General features: G+C 42.4%; 1 protein-coding gene and 1 non-coding gene across 2 annotated transcripts in view; both read right to left on the minus strand.

The window, feature by feature from the left end:
* PLEKHG1 (pleckstrin homology and RhoGEF domain containing G1) overlaps nucleotides 1-14,237 on the minus strand; it is a 133,930-nt gene extending 119,693 nt beyond the window's left edge. The window contains exons 1-2 of the mRNA XM_023729125.1: nucleotides 14,225-14,237; nucleotides 11,705-11,843 (exon numbers count right to left, since the gene is read on the minus strand). The gene's annotated coding sequence lies outside the window, so the exon portion shown is untranslated. The remainder of the gene's footprint in view (nucleotides 1-11,704; nucleotides 11,844-14,224) is intronic.
* Nucleotides 14,238-20,176: 5,939 nt separating this feature from the next.
* TRNAE-UUC (transfer RNA glutamic acid (anticodon UUC)) lies at nucleotides 20,177-20,247 on the minus strand. The gene has a single exon. It is a non-coding gene; the product is annotated as a tRNA-Glu (tRNA).
* Between the last annotated feature and the right edge of the window lie 2,432 nt (nucleotides 20,248-22,679).

Genomic DNA, 22,679 nt, shown 5'->3' on the forward strand with positions numbered 1-22,679 from the left:
GAGCCTGTGCAGCGCCTTCCGTGGAAATATTGCATGAGTCAGCTTTTATCTCTCAGAACCCAACGCACAAAGGCTTTACAAAAACCTGATCTGCAACTTTCTCACTGCCTTTTTCCCTCTGGTGTGCAGACCACAGGCTTCAGCATCACTAAGAGCCTTAAATGAAACATGACATCATTCAACTGAGAAACAGGACAATAGACACCACTGTGGGTAACTTGAAAACGCACACTTCACTGAGCAACACCCTGCCGCTTCCATTCTTTATCAACATCAAATGCAACCCCCACTCGCCTAAAGCTGCCGGGCTTTACCTTCCTGGCTCCGTCCGTGGTTCTCATTAAACTCCACAAAATAAGCGAGATCTTTGGCATGCTGATACTTTCAAGTTCACTTCCTGAATTATGAGTTTGTTTCAGATTAAACAGACACATCTTTAACCTAAGTTTTAAAGCAGAGTCCAGTCTGGGGGTGGTGGTGATGGTGGTGAATGACAAGCAGTTAAAGGCAGTTTGGATAATTCCCTTCAGTTAACAAGACATTTAATACATTTTTAAGCAAGCAAAGTTAAACAAGAATACATTTAAGCATGATTTTCTGAAAAAAACAGTTAAGAAAAAAAACCTACCTGAAGACAAATATTTAAAATCTAAATGTATAGGCATTTCTCAGAAAAAAAGTTAAGTTCTGTGATTTTATATTTATAAATACTAAGTAGTAAAGACAGAATGATTTAACTTCCACCATACTTTAGAAGGAGAGACCTTTAAATTATTTTGAGTTTTGACTAAGGCCGCCTGCCCTTCTTGAAATGCAGTATCTATTTTTTATATACAGACACAAAAGGTTCATATTTGAAAAAAGGTATCAAATTCTTTAAATGAAAGTCTCTAAAAGCACAAAAATGCAATTGCAAACTGATACTAGTGTGCCACGGGACTAAAACTCAACATGTGGATTATATCTTATACTGACACCTAGAACTAAACTATTTCTAAGGATTAAAATCCTTTAAACAGAAGTTCCAGTCAAAGCATTCATTTGTGGTTAGGAAAAATAACATTATTTGATCATCTTTAATGTGGCTATTTCTATCATGCCTATTAAGTGATTTTAAACTAACAACATAATAGGATAATTTATTTTAATGCATATTTCCTTTCAAATAAGACTGAACATAAACAGGGCTACTTAAATAAGCCATTTTGATGAAAATTAATCAGTTAAGAAAACAATTTGGGATGATTTCTTCCCCCCTAAATTCACCAGGTTGATGAAAATCACTAAAATCATAGATGTTGGCATCATGGATGCAGAAAGGGCAGTTTGAGAGAGGGCCCTCCCTGGGCTTTGGAGACTGAGTCTTAATTGCCATCCCCTAACCCAGCTGAGCTTCCCCTTCCTCCCCCCTCCCCAACTCAGCTGGGAGCACCAGCTCAAATCTGACAAGCCTCCCACCCAACCTTCCACAAGCACTCCAGCCCCCGCTGCCCAGTAACCTCCTTAAACTGTTGCTTATTACGTTTAGACTAAGTGTCACATAGTCTCATGTTTAATTATTTTCCAATTATCTTCTCTCTCCTACTTTGGATTGTAAACTGGGGGGAGGGGGATGCAGGGAACTCTCCTGTGCTGTATGTATTTGATACTCACATGGAAGATACAAATCAAAACAAACCCACTGCCCTTGAGCTGATTCCAACTCATAGTGACCCTATAGGACAGAGTAGAACTGACCCATAGCGTTTCCAAGGCTGTAATTTTTATAGAAGCAGACTGCCACATCTTTCTCCCGTGGAGCAGCTGGTGGGTTCAAACCGATAACCTTCTGGTTAGCAGCTGAGTACTTTAACCACTGTGCCACCAGGGCTCCTTATGGAGAAAATACAAAGACTAAATTTTCAGATGGGGGAGTATGTGCAAAGGCTCCTGGATTTTTCTTGATTCATTCATTTTTTGTGCATATCCTCAGTTCACAAGTTAACTACTTTCATCTTCCAACAAAATGTCATTGCACTTGGATTTTTTTTTTCTTAGCCAAGAAACACTTTTAAAAAGTTATTTCTGAGAGCTGCTATGTATGTTACAAGTAGACAAAAACAGCAAAGCTGCTTTTAGGGTGGATGGTGCGCAGTCTGCTAGGCTTATGCACTGGACAAGTGACTCGGTCCTGAAAGATCATACAGCCCTATAGGACAGTCATTGGTTGGTTTATACACGATTCCTGCTTCAGCTATGTCATCAATTTGCGTAAATAAAGACCTTTCATATCACCTGCAAATAACAAGCCACCATATACTGCATCCACAAATATCAAGAGTTTAGATTTTTAAATTAAAGGTCTTTCTAGAGCAGAAATTTTATATGTATCTATAAATCCGCTGCTGTCAAGTTGATTCCGACTCACAGCGACCCTACAGGGCAGAGTAGAACTGCCCCATAGGGTTTCCAAGGAACTGCCCACCTGTTGGTTAGCAGCCGAGCTCTTAACCACTGCGCCACCAGGGCTCCGTATGTATATATATCCATATACATATTTTATACATGTGTATCTATACACATATATGGACAGTTTTGCATTTATATTTATCTCAGCACCAAATATATGCTGAAAGAATTAATAAACAAATAGTGAATGGAGCCTGGGGAAGGATAATACAGACACATAATGGCAAAGAGGAAAAGAAAAGGAAGAGCACGTTACATTTCCGGAGCAACATCTGACATTTTTCCACACCTGAGAGCAGCGGAGCCTTCTGCATCTCAGTATTTTCTTAATAAGGTCCTGGCTTGCTCCACCTTAGCTGTGGCTGTGCTCCCCAGTCCTTCCCATCTCATAGTCCATACTCCGGCCACAATGGAATACTAACTGTTCCTGGAGCTGCTCTGCTCTCTCCTGCCACTGGACTCTTGTACATGCAGCCAAATCAGTCCCAACTCACACAAGGCAGTGGCTTCCTTGCACTTCTTGGTGCGTAAGTTATTTATTTGCTAACAGAGTGGGTGAAAAGATTGTTCTTGCTCAACAAAATTTCTTCTTAAATGATAGTGAGATTGGCCACAGATAAAATGCACATATATACCTGGTAGTGTAAAAGATGCCGGTATTGGAAAGCTGCTCTTTTTAATTCCCTTCCAGCACTGGTTATACAATCAGGAAATAGGGGTGCTATTCACAGTATCACCACCAGGAACAGGCAATCAAGGGATAGAACAGCAACACACATGACATGTCCATAGCAACCAGAACACAAACCAGCCAGCAAGGAGAGTGCAAGGCCAGCCTGGTGGCATACTTGGAGGAGGACCAAAAAGTCCCTGCCATTTAAAAACATCTCTTCCCAGAAGTCTGCCATAGGGCCTGGAATTCCACTATTAGAAGCCAACTCCTTTCGGTTTAAGACAAAAGTCATCAGCTGAAACTCTAATATCCCCCGGGAAGGGTTATGGTGTCATTAACACTAGAGTGAGAATTAGTCTGTCCATCCTTCCAAGAAATTTACAGGGTCTTTTAGGAATGTAGAGTCCCTGGGTACTGCAAATGGGTCATGCACTTGGCTGCTAACTGAAAGGCTAAGGTTCAAGCCCACCCAGAGGCTCCTCGGAAAAAGGCTTGGTGATCTGTTTCTAAAAATCAACCACTGAAAATCCTATGGAGCACCGTTCTACTCTGACACACATGGGGTCGCCATTAGTCATGGCGACCCTGCAGGACAGAACAGAACTGCCCCATAAGGTTTTCTAGGCTGTAATGTTTATGGGAGCAGATTGCCAGGTCTTCCTCCCATGGAGCTGCTGGTGGGGTTCGAGCCATCGACCTTTCGGTTAGCAGCTGAGTGCTCAGCCATTACAAACAAAAAAGCTAATCTGTTTTTTTTCTTTCTAGAAGGTTACTTTTAATGTGAAATACTTTTAGTGTCAAATGAGTTTGTTTTCACAAATTTTAAAAGTGTTTATTGCCTGCCAAGGTCACAGGTCTCAGGCAGACAAAAGCATTCAAGTTTAAGAGAAATTAAAGTTTTCTTTTTGCGTGAGTGTGAGTCCTGGATTACTGAATCGAACCATAGAAACCAAACTATAAATGCTAAATAGTTACTAGTACTCAAATACAATTAATTTGAAATAATTTCACCTCCCGTACTGCGCTAAAATGTCAGTATTGAGACATGGCTCAGGAGAACTGTAGAAAAGAAACAATCCAACATCTGTCTCATTGTAAAGGGCTAGCCTGCTGTCACGACCCGCCCTTACCTGCAGTCCACTCACGAGTTAACGTTATCACATACCAGCTCTACCATGCAAACCATCTCGGATGGCCTGGGAGGGCCCTCACTCTGGGCCTCTGAAACACTGCTCTGCACCAGGAGCGCCTCCATGGGCTCTTTCTCTGCTTCTCTGACAATCCTCAGCTCTATTTTCAGTCTGTGCCTTTAGTGGGCTATTTTGGTCTTCATTTTCCAGAGATGATGAAATCAAGCCCTAATTATTTCTAAACTGAACAATTTTTAGCTATCAAGCAAGGAATATGTTACAAATAGCAATATGTTTCAATAATACATCAGTAACATCTTTAAGGCCATCACTGGAGGACGCGCTGTGCTAAGCACAATGAACTAATTATCCCTCTAAGAATGCTGTCTGTTTCCAGACCCATGCTTCTCCAGGAGATAACCCACATCTAATCAGTTCACAACTAGAGGCATTCAACACAATCTATACTTTTTAAAGCACTCTAAAAAATGTACTTGAACTTGTAGAAGGGGCTCGGGTGCTCTTTTGAAATCCTGCAGCAGTATTTTCCAAAATACTAATTAAGGGAAGATCTATTATAGTTTCAGATTAACAACCATTGAGGCGCATAACCTTTATGCCAAGCTTGTGGAACAATTTCATGTCCTGGCAGCGAAGACAGACAACTCCCCATGCCAGCCCTTCTTCTTTTCCTGCCATAGCTCTGGGGCGGTAGAGCCGGTGGAAGGCACAGTTCAATGCTGCCAGCTGTCTCTCCTTTGTAGGACCCGTGACAGTGGCTACAGAGAAGCAATGATCCAAAGCAGCAGAGATGAGGACGTAAGATTACGGGTGAGACATAAACAAGCTGCTCATTGCAGCCGTGAATCAATCCCTGAAATGGTTCTAAGCTTTCCTCCCCACCCCCAGCAATTACTATTATTTAGGATCATCTCTGCCCGTCCTCTTCTCTTACTCCCGAAGCCATGTTCAATGTCATAGTGGCTGACAGCTTAACCTCTACGATGCATCACCCAAGAGCAAGTGAGTTTCTCAATGGTGACTTCTCTCAAGGGAGGCTCTAGAATGTTAGAACTCAAGTGGGTAGTCTGACTTAACACTCATTTGATCTCTTGTACCAAGCCACAAGAATGATCCCATTCAGGCAAAAATTTATGAAAGGCCAAATTTAGATTCTACTCCAGGAAAGCAGAACTTACTGCTCTTTAAATGTGTGGAAATGACTTATTATTTTCCAGGACTTTTTTTTTTTTTTTTAACTAAAGAAGGCATGAAAGGTAGCAGACCTTAGGTATACTGTCATTGCTGTTAGTTGCTGCTGAGTTGGCTTTGACTCATGGTGACTCCACGTACAACAGCACAAATTGTTGCCTGGTCCTGCACCATCTTCACGATTGTTGCTATACATTGTTGTAGTCATTGTGCCCTGGGTGGTGAAATAGTTAAAGCACTTGGCTGCTAACCAAAAGGTTAGCAGTTCAAGGTCTACCCAGGGTGCTTCAGAAGAAAGGCCTGGAAATCTACTTCAGAAAAAATAGCTACTGAAAACCCTGTGGAGCATAGTTGTACTCTGACCCACATGGGGCCGTCATGAGTTGAAATCAAAATTGACTCAACGGCAACTGTTTTTTTTTCCAGCCTAGGGGCTCATCTTCTAGCATGACATGAAACTATATTCTGTTGTGATCCATGGGGTTTTCATTGGCTAATTTTTGGAAGTAGACTGCCAGACCTTTCATCCTAGTCGGTCTTAGTCTGGAAACTCCACTGAAACCTGTCCACCATAGGTGGGCCTGCTGGTATTCGAAATACTGGAAGCATAGCTTCCAGTATCATAGCAACACAAAAGCCACTACAGTATGATACACTGACAGATGGGTGGTGGTAGGTATGTTACAACGGTCTTGAAATACCCATCTATTGCCGTGTGTTCTCATCTCTGCCTTGGCACATAGCCAACAACCCGCTGACTCTTCCACCCTCACTCCTCCTCTTCACTTCCACTAAAAGCATCAGCCACTTCCTCATGCTCACTGAGGGGACCTATTAAAGGCCAGGTTCTGTGCCGGCACAGTGAAGGGGACACGGGCCTTGCCTTCCTCAAACTCCTGTCTGGTGGGATTTGACAAGAATCCCATAAAGAAGGGCAAGTGTGACAAGTACTGGGAAGGTGTGTGGGACACTGCAGATGTAAAACACAGACGAGATCTGTGTACATAAGCATTTGCTCTATTTTCTAAACCCTCTTTCCCCCATTTTCAAACTGTCCTTCAAACAATTTTAAGAGTGGATAGTAACTTGGTATTGACAGTAAAATCAAGCTAAATCAGGTCGCCTTTATTTATATTTCCTTTCCAATTTCAGAGGGTAAGCCTGGTTGGGTTCATCTTTCATCTTATATTTAATTACTTGCTGTCCAAACAGAGAGCCAAACTTGCTGAAAGTTTCTGTGAGTCTAAACACTTGCCTAATTCCCAGTTCCCACAGAGGTACGTGAAGTAACTTGTTTATGTTAACAGAACAAAGGAAAGGAAACAGAGCTCTCTGTTGAGAGGACAGGTTTCATTTTAATTAGGCCAAGAAACAAGTGTAACACAATTTATTCTGGTTTATTCTGAATAAAAATTATTGAACCCTATACTAGCACACAAAAGAAGGAAAGAGAGAGAGGAGGAGAGAGAGCCAGAAGATTCATACTGGCTGTTTGAGGGGTGGGATCATGAGGGATCGCCCTCACTGCCTACTTTGATCTAGTCTCCACACAGTTTCGTTAATGAATATGTATCATTTACATAATTAAAATATAAGAACAAAATAAACTAGGGATTGCCTTAGTCATCTAGTGCTCTATAACAGAAATACCACAAGTGGGTGGCTTCAACAAAAAAATTTATTTTCTCACAGTTTAGGAGGCTGGAAGTGCAATTCAGGGTGACAGCTCTAGGGGAAGGCTTTTTGTCTGTCTGCTCTGGGGGAAGGGTCTTTTCTCTTTGCAGCTTCTATTCCTAGGTTCCTTGGTGATCATGTGGCCTGAATCTTCCCTTCCATTTGTGCTTGCTTGTTTGCTTACTCTGCTCTTTTATGTCTCAAAAGAGGTTGACTTAAAACACACCATACAGTAATACTGTCTCATTAACATAACAAAGAAAGCTCATTCCCAAATGGGATTATCATCACAGGTATGAAAAACCCATTGTTGTCGAGTCAATTCCCACTCCTAGTGACCCTATGGGACAGAGTAGAACTGCTCCACAGGGTTTCCAAGGAGCAGCTGGTGGTTTCAAACTGCTCACCTTTTGGTTAGCAGCTGAGCTCTTAACCACTATGCCACTTGTGCTCTACCGCAGATACAGGGATTAGGATTTACAACATATATTTTTTGGGCACAAAATTCAGTCCATAACAGGGATGGTTATTCCCCACATGCTCACCACCTGGCCCCCCTTCTTTCTGTGCCCTGGAGGCTGACCCCTAACTGGCTGGCTTCCAGTTAGGTTTGGCTAATGAGAGGCACCAGCATTAGGGAGCAGGAGAATAGGGGAAAAGGGGCATTTCTTTACCGCTCCCTCACTGACTAGGGCTCTGGTGTTTAGTGGTGGTTGCATCCAAGGCAGCCCCCCTCCATGGCCTGGCTCTCCCTGGGCATCCTTAATGTTATTTGTCCCCTGGTGGCGCAGTGGTTTAGAGCTATGATGGCTGCTAACCAACAGGCCGGCAGTTTGAATCCACCAGCGACTCCTTGGAAGCCATACGGGACAGTTCTACTCTGTCCTATAGGGTCACTAAGAGTTGGAATCAACTAGATGCCAAGGGGTTTGGGTTTTTTTTTTTTGTTTTCTTGGGCTGAAGGGGGCGGAGGCCTCCTCCTGCTGTTGCCACTGGCTTTGCGTGCCCTGCTGGCTCCCGTAGCCTTGCCCACACCTCTGTAAGGAGCCCCTTCATTAAAGTGTTCATTTAAACCATCTGAGCGAATTCAATTTCTTACCAAGTCCCCGTGAAACAATTTCTACCAACTCCAAAATCTTTGGTCTAAAAAGTCTGGTAATGGTTTGACTTCCATGTTTAGTCAGAATGTTGACCCTAGCGTTCTTCTTGGTGGCATATTGCCAAATTTTAGCCCCTTTTGGATTCAAGGCCTGCTTAATTCAGGTCAAGCCAGAAACAAATTCTAAATTTACTGTCTACTGATATATCCACTTAGTCAACCAACATTTATTAAGTAGCTACTATGTTCTAGACACTGTCCTGGGCAGGAGAGACACAGCAGAAAGCAAAATAGTTAAAACTCCTGTCCTTACTGAGTTTGTTTTCTAATGGGGGTCACAGGAGCTGAAATCCTATGGCAACAGCATGTGAAGACTGGAAAGATACTTTAGGGTTTTCTGATCTGACTCCTTATGTGGTGCTGGAATTACCACTTACAATACCTTCACCGTGTGTGTCCAGTTTCTGCTTGGATACTTTTGTTGACAGCATTCCATCCCTGCTCAGACAGTCTATCCCATTTTAGGACAATTCTAATCTACAAAGGAATTTCTTGCATTGAACTGAAGCTCTTTAAGCTTCAAGGCAACTACAAGACAAATCGCACCCCAACTCCATTTTATAGTTCTGTAATTATCTGAGATGTGCTATCAGGTCCACGTATGTATATGCCTCTTCGGTCAAATATTTATTGAGTGATTATCCTAAGCCATTCCTGCAGGTGGGGTTCAACTAGGGTGGGGAGTTGCCCCTTGTGGTGGTGGTGGGAGCCATGGGGTGGTACTTAAAAATGGTACCACCCTCTGATCCCCTTCTCCAGGTGTCTCAAGATCTTACTATCCCACTACTTCCACCAACGTGTTTTCAGAATGCTAGTGATCCTTATGCCAACTTACTACTGTAAAAAACTGTTGAGAAGACAGCAGTTTTAGAGACCATCCTCTGAAGTCATACTTTTTGGTGCAGCAACAACACTCTGCCTTTGAACAGCAGAGAGTCTGGCTGGGAGACACGGAGCCATTTACATAAATAAGGGCTTCACTGTATTGAAGATGTGTACTATGTGGGGAGGAGTTCCTGGGAGGTGCAAATAGCTAAACTGCTCAGCTACTAACCAAAAGGTTGGAGGTTTGAGTCCACCCACAGGTGCCCTGGAAGAAAGGCCTGACAATCTACTTCTGAAAAATCAGCCACTGAAAACACTATGGACGCAGTTCTACTCTGACATGCATGGGGTTGCCACGACGTGGGGTGGACTCAATGGTAACAGATTTACTGGTTTACTATGCGGGGAAGGCACAAGATGTCTTGAAAACATGCAAGGGGGCGCCAGGCCTGGTTTCAGGGTGGTCAGAGAAGGCTTCCATAAGGAAGAGCTATGGGAAGTGGCATCTGAAGCCAGATGGGAAGTTAACCAGCGGAAGCCAGGCAGAGTTCTCTTACGACTGCCCAGGCAGCTTGGCTTCCTGTAACCATACTCTGGTGGAGCACCTGCCATTATGCTCACTGTGATCATCCAACCCAGATTTTTTTCTAGACAATTTCATTTGCAAATATACTATCTCATGCTACAACTAATAACTATGTTCCGGTAACATTGCCCTTATTAACATGTCTTTTAGTTTCCTTCCCCACTCTGGGGTGACCCCCATACTCTAATCTGCATATATCATCTTCTCTCTTCTCAGCTTTTTCTCCTCTCCAGGCACTGGGCAGAGCTGCTTGGGCAGCAACCAGGACTCTGTTCTTGCCCACAACCCTCCCCCCACCAAAAAAAAAGAAAACAACCAAACCCATTACCATCCAGTCAATTCTGATTTATAGTGACCCTATAAGACAGAGTAGAACTGGTCCATAGGGTTTCCAAGGAGCAGCTGGTGGATTCAAACTGCCAACCTTTTGGTTAGCAGTTGATCTCTTAACACTGTGCCACCAGGGCTCCAATCACTTGGTCAGGGCCTTTATATGGTGAGGTTCCAGTAAATCACACAGTAAACCTTCCTGCCCAGGTTTTCATCTAGGTATATCAGATTAAACAAGCCCTATGACTCGGAATTGACTCGATGGCAATGGGTTTGGTTTGGTGGTGCAGGGGTAAAGCGCTCGGCTGCTAACCAAAAGTCAGCAGTTTGAACCCATAAGCTGCTCTGCTGGAGAAAGATGTGGCAGTCTGCTTCTGTAAAGATTTACAGCCTTGGAAACCCCACGGGGCGGTTCTACTCTGTCTCATACGGTTGCTATGAGTCGGAATTGACTGGACAGCAATGGTTTTTAATATCAGATTAAAATAAGCATCAAAGGCAGCCCTAAAAGAAGGGATTACGAAAGGGCTGACTATAGGGGAGGGGGATCCACTACTCAATTTGTCTTAATACCTCTAGGGGCCTTATGACATGACCATGTGCATTTGAGCCTTGACTATTTCCCAGCACCAGTTGGTCACTGTTCTGAGGGGACCCAAAGCCAGGGACAATGACTCCAGTTTTCCATCATGGCTCCAAAGAGAGGACTTAGGAGTCCGCACAAATCAGGACACAATGAAATGGCAAACCTCAACGAACCTAAACTGCTCTCAGAGAACTGGGGAGCTATCGGCTGTCATAATGGCTGCTGGTTTTCATCCTAGTGATTTAATCGTAAGAGACGCGCCCAAAGCTGAACTTTCTTTGTTCAGTGTAAACTATTGTTCACTGCTCATGACATGATGTGTGGAAAGGACACAAGGGCCAGAGATGAGAGGTGCTGAATCTCAGCGCTTTTATATCATTTTGTCATCTTGGGCAAGTCACTGCCTTCTTTAGGTTCCAAAGTCCTTCCGAATTAGTAAAATGCAAGCTCTTTCAAATCTACCGGCTCCATGATTTTGGATGATTTGTCAACACTGTCACTCACTTCCTAACTCCATGCACAGTCTCTCTTGAGAGTCTCATAGAAATTTAGGATTTTAGAAGTGGCCCTGCTATCATGGTCAGATAACCTTGAAGTGATACAAAAACCAGCAAGATGTGGCCTTTGTACAAGGAAACTGCTGTAATTTCTTAGGTGGCAGAACCTGTGATAGATTCCTTAATTCCAACAGAAAGATTCCCCATGGAAATTATTTCTTTTTAAAAACATCACCTGACAGTAAACCGATGCCCAAAGTCTACCTCATGCTTTTTACGTATCTACTGAAGTCATCGCCACTCTTTGCAAAACTGCACTCTGGAAACCAGCTTCTAAAGTCAGTTATGAAACAGCTCAGTTTCCCACAAGGGTATTGTCATAATTTGGGGCTGCATCCCAACCAAGTACCTAACCTAATATACCCCTGGAATAGCAGTACTTTAAAACTGAGATAACTGTACAAATGTGAAAATTATGTACCTACAATATGCAGATAATGTAAAGTATGGCTCGCTCTAAATTATCCAAGGAGCTCACATACTTTAAAGTATACACACAGTTAGGGTGATTAGAACAAGTTTACCGTAACCAACGTCCTGCTTGAGGCTCCATGGAAATCGGGTGGGTGAGACTGAGAGACTCTGTCTGTGGCTGTCCCCCCAGCCAGGTTTACTTGCTTTAACTGATTGATTGATTGATAAGCAGCCTGTGTAAGATGCTTCCTGGAAAAATAATTCCGGCAATTACCTACAACTGGGCTTCAGGTATTTTCAAGCATATATCTTAGATTCTACATAAGGGGCTGAGAGTAGACTGGGAGTGACAGATCTGATGGTAAGCAAGGAGTTGGTGGCCCTGGGAAAGACCCTGAAGAAGGAAGTCTGGCATGATAAACAGAATTAGCAAATGCACAGAAGGGTCAGGGGAAGCATTGGTTTCTGATTGCAATTACTCAGACTGGCCTCACCCCAGCCATCCTGACAGCCTGTGAGGGCCCTGGCAAAAGAAGAGGCTGGGTGATAAAAAAATAATAATAAAATAAAATAAAATTAAAATTAAAAAGGAAAAGATATAACAGCTATAATATCCTAACAGCTTAGTGATGGGATCCTTCTATCCCACTAAAGATAACATAAGAGGAGAGGGAGGCTTTTTACCACAAAGACGAGCGAGAGCAGCAGCAGCCTGGGTGGGGGTTTGGGTGGCCAACCAGGTGGACACCCATGGGAGCTTGGGAACGCCAAATATCTCAGAGCCAGGCCCCTGGGAGGGTGAGTAGCCTGGGGCAAAAGGCAGTGATGGGGCAGGGGAACCAGGCAAGCACTTCCTGGGGGTAGAGGGAGAGAGGATGAAGTCCTGGCCTTATGCCGGGGCAAGGGGGCAACTGAAGTGAGTTGAAGATTCTTCCAAAAGTTGTCAACTGAGGCTGGGCAGGCATAGCGTGACCTGCAGACCTGTGGTCTGGTCAACACTGGATTTAAATTTCTTTGACTTGATGACCCAAATATAAAAATCAGATTATTTCTCATAAAAATGGGGGCGGGGTGGGGAGGCACCAAAAAAAAATAACAAATAAAAATCGAACAATCCTAGTCTTACATCTCCACTCAAGCAGTAATGTTTGGAGCTGCTAGGACCTGCATTTTCCAGTTTGCTGCAGTCTTCACCACTCCCTACAGTACTCTATGTGTCCTTCTTCACTCATTTACACGATCTGCTTGGTCCTTGTAGGTAATCTGGGTTACACACAGGCATTACTACATGGTATGCCCTGGTGGCAAAGTAGTTAAGAACTCAGTTGCTAACCAAAAGGTTGGCAGTTGGAATCCACCAGCTTCTCCTTGGAAACCCTATGGGGCAGCTCCACTGTGTCCTACAGGGTCGCTATGAGTCAGAATGGACAGCAGTGGGTTATACGAGTTTAGCAGTCCTACCAGGCGTTATTAGAAATAATGTGGCAAGGACAATTTATTTCTCTTCAACTCGTAAGCCACCTGAAAATGAAACCTAAAGAACTAAAAATATCACTGGTTATACTACATGAGATGATGCAAAAAAGTGCTATAAAAGATCAAAACAACCGGAAAGATTTGCTGAGGGGAGTGGAGGAAAATGAAGTTTACAGTGGAGGGGTGGGGAGGATATAGATGCAGGTCAGGAAATTTGAAATGTCCTCACCATTTAACTTCATTTCCTCTTATTTTCAATTTTTCCACTCTGCATGTTAATCAAAGTCTCTCATCCTACACACTTACAACATTTCAAGTCCTGGTGGCGAAGTGGTTAAGAGCTCAGGTTGCTAACCAGAAGGCTGGCAGTTCAAATCCACCAGCTGCTCCTTGGAAATCTTATGGGGCAGTCCTACTCTGTCCTATCAGGTCATTATGAGTTAGAATCGACTCAAGAGCACACAACACCAATAACGATAATTATTACTAACACTCCTACTGCTAACGTTGGTCTTAGTTCAGAGTTACTAGGACAGAATTAAGACAGAAGCAGCAGTTTAACTGATAATTTTGTCAAAACGAACAGCCAAATAACTGGTGTCATAATTTCTGACATTTCAAAGTCCTGGGGCAGCAAGACAAAAGCCAAGCACCTGAAGAATGACACAGTGAGTTGGCTGGAAACTTCAGCTCCTGCAATCCCTGACCTTTATGTAAGTATTGAAATGAGAGTTCATTTTTGATGCGCTTCTGAAAACCAAGCCAAGATGAACTATAAATGCCCAAATCTACATATCCTAATTTTACAAAACATTACTTTTGTTTTAAAATACTAGACACAAGTTAGGACTTTGAACTGGAGATACCAGCCCCATCAAAATAAACAACATCTGGTTTATGGGCAAGGGAAAAAAAAAAAAAAAGAATAAAATAAGAGGAAAAAGTAGTCCCTCAAACTTGGAAGAGCATTTGTGCATTTTGACAGTGATCATTTAAGAAGACACCTAGAAGCATTATTTTATCAGCAGCATTTTTCCTAGAAAGGGGAAAAAAATTGCATCCTGTACACAATACCAGTGCTTATTTCTTTTTGAACCCTCTAGAGATAAAAATTTTAACACAGCAAGGGCCTCAATGAGGATTAGCAGACTTACCCAGTCCTGTGAAGAAGAAACTTCTCTGATATGTGATATCTTCCCTGGGGAGCACGCAGAGGTGGGGGACAGAGAAACAAAACCAGCCACTTCTCCCTAATCCTGATGTGGTAGCAAAAGCCAAACGCTAAAAGCTTCCCTCAGGGAAAGAGTGACTCCAGCACGGAGATGGATCAGTTGGGTCTGACAAACGTCAGGCTACTTAACCACTTATGTTTCTCTTCCCCATTCTGAAATTTGTTTGCGAAGCTGTCACAAGTTTTCAGCACACTAGCTCGCAGGTCCCTGGTGGTCAAATTCAAATGAACCGGGCACCCACACTGAGAGCCAGAATGGGCTGGGAAGTCCCGCTGGGTCCACAAGAGCACAGACTGTTACACAGTTTTCAGCTGGCATGCTCCCTGCCCTGCCTCTCTGGAAATCCCACGACCAAGAAAGTGCTAGAGAGTAGGGGATTCTTTCTTCTGCATGGATAAATCCCACACAGTGGTTTTATTTAAAAACAACAACAACAACAAAAAAACTCCTCTGAAGATGAGCTAAACCATTTATAAAAATGAGTGCTCTGATGGCATACCTTCAAAATACACTTTGCATTTCATTTTTTTGCAGATATTTAGAGATCTCAATCTATTTAGATATTTTAATCAGCTATCAAAATGGTAGTGTAAACCAAATGCTTGGTGAACGAGAATGGTGATTGTTAGTACAAGAGTCTAACCCAGCATTTCTCCAGGTGTGGTCTAGTATCTCCTAAATTACCATCAGCTGGATTTTCAACCAGATTGCTGGTCCCTGCCCACAAACCCCTAAATTGGAATCTCCAGGGGTGGGGCCCAGGAATAGGCATTGGTAACCAAGCTCCACGGGTGATTTCTGTGCACAGTAAAGCTGACAACCATTGCTCTAGGGGGAGGTCCAGGCTGCCTCCAGTCCTCTAAGCCCCTCTCTTAGCCTTCCCCTGCCCCATTCCATCACACCAAGAGGAAGAGCTTTGATGGGGTCAGTGAAAAATAGAGACCCTCAAGGATTTAAAAGTAGGCTCCTCAAAAGAGGAATAAAGGATTATAGGTAGAGCTAATCGGGAATCAGGTTGGGTCCAGGGTGAGGCACATAGTGGGAAAAGCCACTCTTTCTCTAGATTTGGGCTTGTTTTAAGGGATAAGAGAAATCCTTGAGACCCCTGTGAGATGCTGCTCAACTCCTTTGGAAGGAGAGCTGATGAAGATTTGGGTCTGAAGCCAAAGTAAAATTAAGAGTGCATTCCTGCCATGGATATTCCCTACCCTCGGAGGTCTAGCGTGGACATGGAAGGTTGGGCAGTGGTAGGCTTGCATTTGGGGTTCTGGCCATATTCTCCCTTACTTCAAAAAATCAACTAAGGCTGATTTTCAGCATTCTAACAGGTAAATAATAGAGTTAGATCATAACCATTGAGGATACTTTGAACTCTGAAATTCAAGGGCCAATAGAAAATAAATATTCACTATGTTACACTTTCAGTCTTTAACTTCTCATGAAAATGGATACCCAGTCTTCACCAGAGTGAAGATTCTACTAAGTCAGCTAAACTGAAAAGACTTGAAATTAATTTAGTTATATTTTCAGGGACAATTACAGTATATAAGCAAATTCAAAGGTATCAAGTATGTTCAACTATATAAAAATGATACATAAAATTCTGCAAGTCTTCAAAAATCAAGATTTTAAACAGTCATCAAACATATTTAAAAAAAAGAAAAATAAAAGCAAATTCTCTGGGGGAAGACCCATGTACTAGCATTTTCTTCTTAAACTGATTCTTACGTGTGGCCAAGGTTAAGAGCCATGGTTGTGTCGCAAGAATACTGGCGTACCTCCAAATTAAGGTAAAATTCTATTCAAAAAATCAAAGCATTTTCTAGATTGATTTTTTTCTACTACAAGAAAAAGTAGCTATTCAAGTAGAATATACTTTCCAGTGGACAGAATAAAACTGTATTTTAAGTATTAAGTGACTCAAACTCTAAGAACCACCAGTGGACCACCTGGGCATCCCAACCGGTTTTCATTTTGAATAATCAAACAGGAAGCAGCTCAGTGTCAGGACAAGGAAGTGGGTGAGGAGAAAGGCAGTAAGGAATAGTAGGATTTTTTTATTACGAGACTGAAAGCTTGGGTTTGGCTTCTCCTCCATGGCAACTCACTTCTTCAAGTACCTTGGCCATTTTCTCATCCAAAGGCCCACAAGACAGAGGGAGAAGGATGAAGACCAAAGTACAGGCCCAGGTGAGGTTCCTTGCTTTTTGCAGGAACAAATGAGAGAAGCACTGTTGATGGTGAAAGGGTCCCCGTACCCTGCAGAAGGTGGTCCATACACGGAAGCTTCTGACAAACACTGGGTTGTCCAGCTGTGTTTCTGAAGTAGCAAAAGCTGTCTGTGCACCATCTCTTGAAAATTTAGTTTTATATTTTAAACTAGTGATATCAAAGGGTGAGTTATGGAATGAGATACACCTAAATTCAAAGCTTGGACCTATGACTCAGTATGATCATGTTCTGATTATTTGACTTCAATCAACCTTGGTCTCTCTAAAATCAGGGAACTATCTTTGTTCTACAGGGTTACCATTTAGTTTAAGTGACAGAACACTTATACACATCCATCATGGTGCATGGCTCCTGACAGGCAGCTGAGTGCTTAACCACTCACCACCAGGGCTCCTTCATTTATATATAGACAATTAATGTATAGAGTGATGATTAAAAAGAACCTAAAATACACATCACTCTAAGCTTTTTAAATTTTAAAATTTATATTAATTTACATATGCTATTATATTGTCTATTTTATATATTATAAATAATAATGATATGTATTTATATTATATAATGTAGAGGGTCAGTGAAAAAGAGGAAGACCCTCAATGAGATGGATTGCCACAGTGGCTGCAATGATGGGCTCAAGTGTAACAATAATTGTGAGGATGGACCAGGCAGGACCGGGCAGTGTTTGTTTCATTCTGCTGTACATAGGGTCTCTATGAGTCGGAACCGACTTGACAGCTCCTAACAACAAAATATTATATAAAATATAATGTATATTAATTATTTATATATATTTTTCTAGCTACAAGGAAGCAATCACAGGTCTCACATATATCACCATCGTTAGATTTGTAACAATCACCAATGCCTTCCTAAAGAATGATAGTTTATTCCTTAAAAATTCAGGTTTCTGTGCCATCCATAGACATACCCCAATGTGAAGCCTTCCTATGGGCAATTTTTTAACAATATTAATTTATTATTGCATTTCTTTAGTGCTTAAGAGCTTTTTAAAACATACAGCCCACATACAGGAAATAATGCTGTACAAGCGCTAATTCCAGTCCTCAAATTTTTAGCATTTTTTATGGGGAGAGAAAGAGAGGTATGCTAACAGCTAATGTATGAGTACTTCCTATGCACTAGGCATTGTTCTACATGTTTTAGGTCAATCCCTCACAACCTCCTTAGGATGCTGGTGTTATTATCTCCAGTTTATGGATGAAGACCAAGGTTGCACAGATGTACAGTGCTACTAACTGGAGGCATCCAACAGTTAGATTTCAGAGTCTGTCCTCTTAATCGCTGTGCAGTGCTGCCAGATTGTAAATTTGTATCACTGATTTATAGAATTGGAGAGCTTGGGATATATGGCTTGGGTGTGGGGTGGGGGGGCCTTAGAAATAGTTGATTATAAATATTTCATTTTATAGAAGAAGAAACTGGAGCCTGGACAGGGGATCACCTAAGGTGATCTATTCCAAACCAAAAAAACCAAACCCACTGCTGTCCAGTCAATTCTGACTCATGGCGACTCCATGTGTCACAAAGTAGAACTTCACTCCATGGGTTTTCTTGGCTGTAACCTTTATGAAAACAGATTAGCAGGCCTTTCTTCTATGGTGCCTCTGAGTGGGTCTGAACCACCAACCTTTTGATTAGTTGTTGTTTTTATTGCTGTGCTGGGTGCTGTCAAGTCAATTTTCGACTCATGGAAACTCCACGCAACAGAATAGAACTTCCCCATTAAGGTTTTCTAGGCTATAATCTCAGTGGGAGCAGATTGCCAGGTCTTTCTCCTGCAGAGCTGCTGGCTGGGTGCAGAACTGCCAATCTTTCAGTTAGTAGTCTGCTGCAAACCACATGCACCACCCAGGGTCCCTGACAATCTAGGCCAATGGCTCTCAAACATCAGCCTGCGTCAGAATCACTTGGAAGGTGTCACGGATTGAACTGTGTCCCCCCAAAATATCTGTCCACTTGGCTAGGTCATGATTCCCAGTATTGTATGATTGTCTTACCATTTTGTCATCTGATGCGATTTCCCTATGCATTGTAAATCCTATCACCGTGATGTAATGAGATGGATTAGTGGCAGTTACATTGATGAGATCTACAAGATTAGATAATGTCTTAAGCCAATCTCTTTTGAGATATAAAAGAGAGAAGCAAGCAGAGACAGGGGGACCTCATACTACCAAAAAAGCAGTGCTGGGAACAGAGCACATCCTTTGGACCTGAGGTTCTTGCACTGAGATGCTCCCAGACCAAGGAAGACTGATGACAAGGACCTTCCTCCAGAGCGGACAGAAACAGAAGGACTTTCCCTGGAGCTGATGCCCTGAATTTGGACTTCTAGCCTACTGGACTGTGAGAGAATAAACTTCTCTTTGTTAAAGCCATCCACTTGTGGTATTCCTGTTATAGCAGCGCTAGATGACTAAGACAGAAGGCTTGTTAGAACACAGGCTCCTGGGCCCCACCCCCACAGTCTCTGATTCTGTGGGTCTGGGGTGGGGCCTGAGAATTCTAACAAGTCCCCAGATGGTGTTGATGCTGCTGGTCCCCAGAACACACTTTGGGAAGCAATGGCCTCATCAGTCAGTGGCTGGGCCAGAATGAGGCTTCTGTTCTCCTCACTTTGCCTCTTCCAGATACGTAGTAGATGCCAGCTGATGCCCGACAGTGAGAGGCAGAGGAGGCCGGTCAGCCTGGAAGGGCAGCCCTGAGTACACAAAATGCTCTCCTCCTCCCAGCTCAGCTGAGACATCTGGGAAGCTCCTATCTGCACACTCTAACCCGAGAACCTCGTTATTACTTCCTATGTCTACCCCAGCACAGAGCCAGATTTGAAACACTGTGGACTTGCCTATTGCCAAAAGTAAATATTAGCCTCACTATGAGTTATTTACTAAAAATTGTGATCTAGAATTTGGTTGTGTCAAAAAGCTAAACATAGCAGGGGTTAGCAAAAATAGCAGGAGTCATGGATAACTGCCAGTATTTATCCTCAGAAGGGAAGGACAATTAAACAATTTCAAAGTTTTTCTTTTGTTTACATTATAATTCAAAAGGAAATTTTTTTGTTTATTTGTTTAGCTAAGAGGATTCACTGCGTTCACTAAGGCCCCTTATAGAGTAAACTATTTTGAAACTAGGGACGTTGTTTAATTATTGTTTAAACTTACCACGTTTATAACTGCTTAATTTTCATGACCTCACAGGATATTCTGAGGCTTGAATGATTTAATATGTGTAAGGGACTCATAACTGAGCCTGGCACATACTGAGTGCCCAAAGAGTGTCACTTAGCTCTTGCCATTCTTGCTCCTATTATTTAGTGGAGCCAGGGGTTGGCCCATTTGCATGGGTAAGTTGCTGTTGTAGCTGCCTTTGAGTCAGCCCCTGACTCATGGCAACCCCAAGCACAATGGAACAAAATGCTACCCTGTCCTGTGCCATTCCCATGATGGTTGTGGATCAGACCATTATGATTCACAGGGTTTTCATTGGCTGATTTTTGGAAGTAGATCGCCAGCCCTTTCTTCCTAGTCTGTCTTAGTGTAGAAGCTCCACTGAAAGCTGTTCAGCATCATAGTAACAGGCAAGACTCTACTGACAGATGGGTGGTGGCTGCACATGAGGTGCAGTGGCTGGGAATCAAACCCAGGTCTCCTGCATGAAAGGCAAGAATTCTACCAGTGAACCACCACTGCCCCTGCATGGGCAAGTAATGGGGCCAAATGGTATGATCTGAAGTGAGTAGACAGATATCATACTCAAAAATCTCTTTTCTCCATTAACAAGGTGACTTAGAGACAATGACACTCAAGAAGCATTTATGGAGCACCTGCATCTACAAGACAACAATCTGTTATATGGACAAAACCACCCAGGACTTAATACTTGGTAGTCACTTAACATCGAGCCAAAGAGTCTTTCCTGAATACCTGCCAGGCAGCAAGGAGCTCAGGTAAGGATTCTTGAGAAGTTATTTTTTGTTTGTTTTAAATTTGTATTTTGGAATAAGTACAAATCCACAGAAAACTGCAAAAACAAAAAGTACAAGGAAGTTTCATGTACCTTCACCCAGTTTCCCTCGGCGTTAACATCCTGCATAACTATGGCACAACATCAAAAACAGGACATGGACATGGGCACGATCCACAGAGTACACTCAGGTTTCACCAGTTCCAAGGACAGTTACGCTGTGATTGTCCAAATCCAAAACCCCGTTGCCATTGACTCCAACTCATAGCCCCGCTATGGGACAGAGTAGAACTACCCCATTCGGTTTCCAAGGAGCAGGTGGCAGATTCAAACTGCCAACCTTTTCTTTAGCAGGCAAGCTCTTAACCACTGCGCCACCAGGGCTCCGTTTTGATTCTGATGGGCAGAAAAACAGAGAAAAAAAGGGTAGGGCAATGAACACATTCACCAATTTCATGTTGTTACTTTCAAATTTGCCTTTGTACTAGTTATAAGAAAAAGATAAATGTTCAGTAACTAAACTATATAAATGAGACTCTCGGGGCAGGGAGAACTTAAATCTTTTTCAGAGATTGAGTTAAGAATTAAGTCAAACTGTTTTTAAATCATCTATAGGTCAAAACACTTAGTAAAGTCACTTACCTATTTCAAAGTGAGATGAACCCAAGATGTGATATACACTGATCGTAACCCACCCAAACCTGAGGCAACACACACACACAACCAGCACAACCGTTGTAAAAGACCAAATGAGGAATGTCAGAACTTTACACATTGCCTGGCCTCCAGAGGCACGCAGTGGATGCTAGGATTTTTTTTTTTTTTTTTTAAATATTTTATTGTACTTCAGGTGAAGGCTTACAGAACAGACAGTTTCTCATGTAACAGTAACACACATGCTGTTTTATGACATTGGTTAACAACCCCACAACATTTTAACCCTCTAAATACTCAACTTTTTTTTTTTTTTGGTGAAAATACACATAGCCAAAGATACGCCATTTCAAAAATTGTTTTTACATACACATTTAAGTGACATTGACTACGCTCTTCTAATTATGCTGTTATTCTCACTTAAGATGAAGGCTTACAGGACAAAATAGTCTCCCATTTGACAGTTACTACAAATGTTGCCCTACGACAATGGTTAACAATCTCACAACACATCAACAATATCCTTACTCTATTTTGTGTTCCCTATCATCAGCTTCCTACTCCCCTTCTGCCTTCTGGGCCTTGTCACTGGACTCCTGTACCTCGTTACTCTCATGGTTTTACTGGGCTGTCCACTCGGAGGCTGATCAGTGAACCTCGAAGGTAACTTTACCACTGAGCTAAAAGGGTGTCTGGGGGCCATACTCTCGGGGTTTCTCCAGTCTCCTTTAGGCCAGTAAATCTGGTCTTTTTTTTTTGTGAGTTAGAATTATGCTCTACATCCTTCTCCAGCTCTGTCCAGAACCCTCTGTTGTGATCCTGGTCAGAGCAGTCAGCGGTGGTAGCCGGGCACCATCTAGCTGTACTGGACTCAGTCCGGTGAAGGTCTTGGTAGCTGTGGACAATTAGTCCTTTGGACTAATCTTTTCGTTGTATCCTGTTCTCTTCATTCTCACTTGCTCCCGAAGAGATGAGACCAGTGGAGTATCTTAGATGGCCGCTCACAGGCGGATGCTAGGATTTTGTTACACTTCCTCACAGAAGCTTTAGAAGCTCCCTTCACTGTATTTGTTACAAATGAGTCTTGTCAATTTATTAAAGGTTCCCGAAATATTCTTTCTTCAGCATACTCTCTTTCTTATATATATATGGAAATACTAAAACTGAATGCCTCAATTAGCTGCAATAAACAAACAAACCTATTACCATTGAGTAGATTCTGACTCATAGCAAATAAAACTGAATGCTTCAATTAGCTGGAGTAGGTAAGGTTTTATTCTGCATCTTATTTTCACAGTACATAGTCAAAACCACTAGTATGCTAACAACTTCCTTAACCAACAACTATCTTTCACAATTGATATAACAGAAAGTAGTTCTCAACTGATTTCCCTGTTTGATGTATTAATCACCGTTTGGTCCTTACCCGTAATATAAGACAAAAACAAAAAAATAACAACAAAATAACCACTGGAAGAACATAAATGTCTTCAGAAACTCATAA

The sequence above is a fragment of the Trichechus manatus genome, unplaced genomic scaffold (genome assembly GCF_000243295.1).
Source record: "Trichechus manatus latirostris isolate Lorelei unplaced genomic scaffold, TriManLat1.0 scaffold00002, whole genome shotgun sequence".
Taxonomy (NCBI): Eukaryota; Metazoa; Chordata; class Mammalia; order Sirenia; family Trichechidae; genus Trichechus; species Trichechus manatus.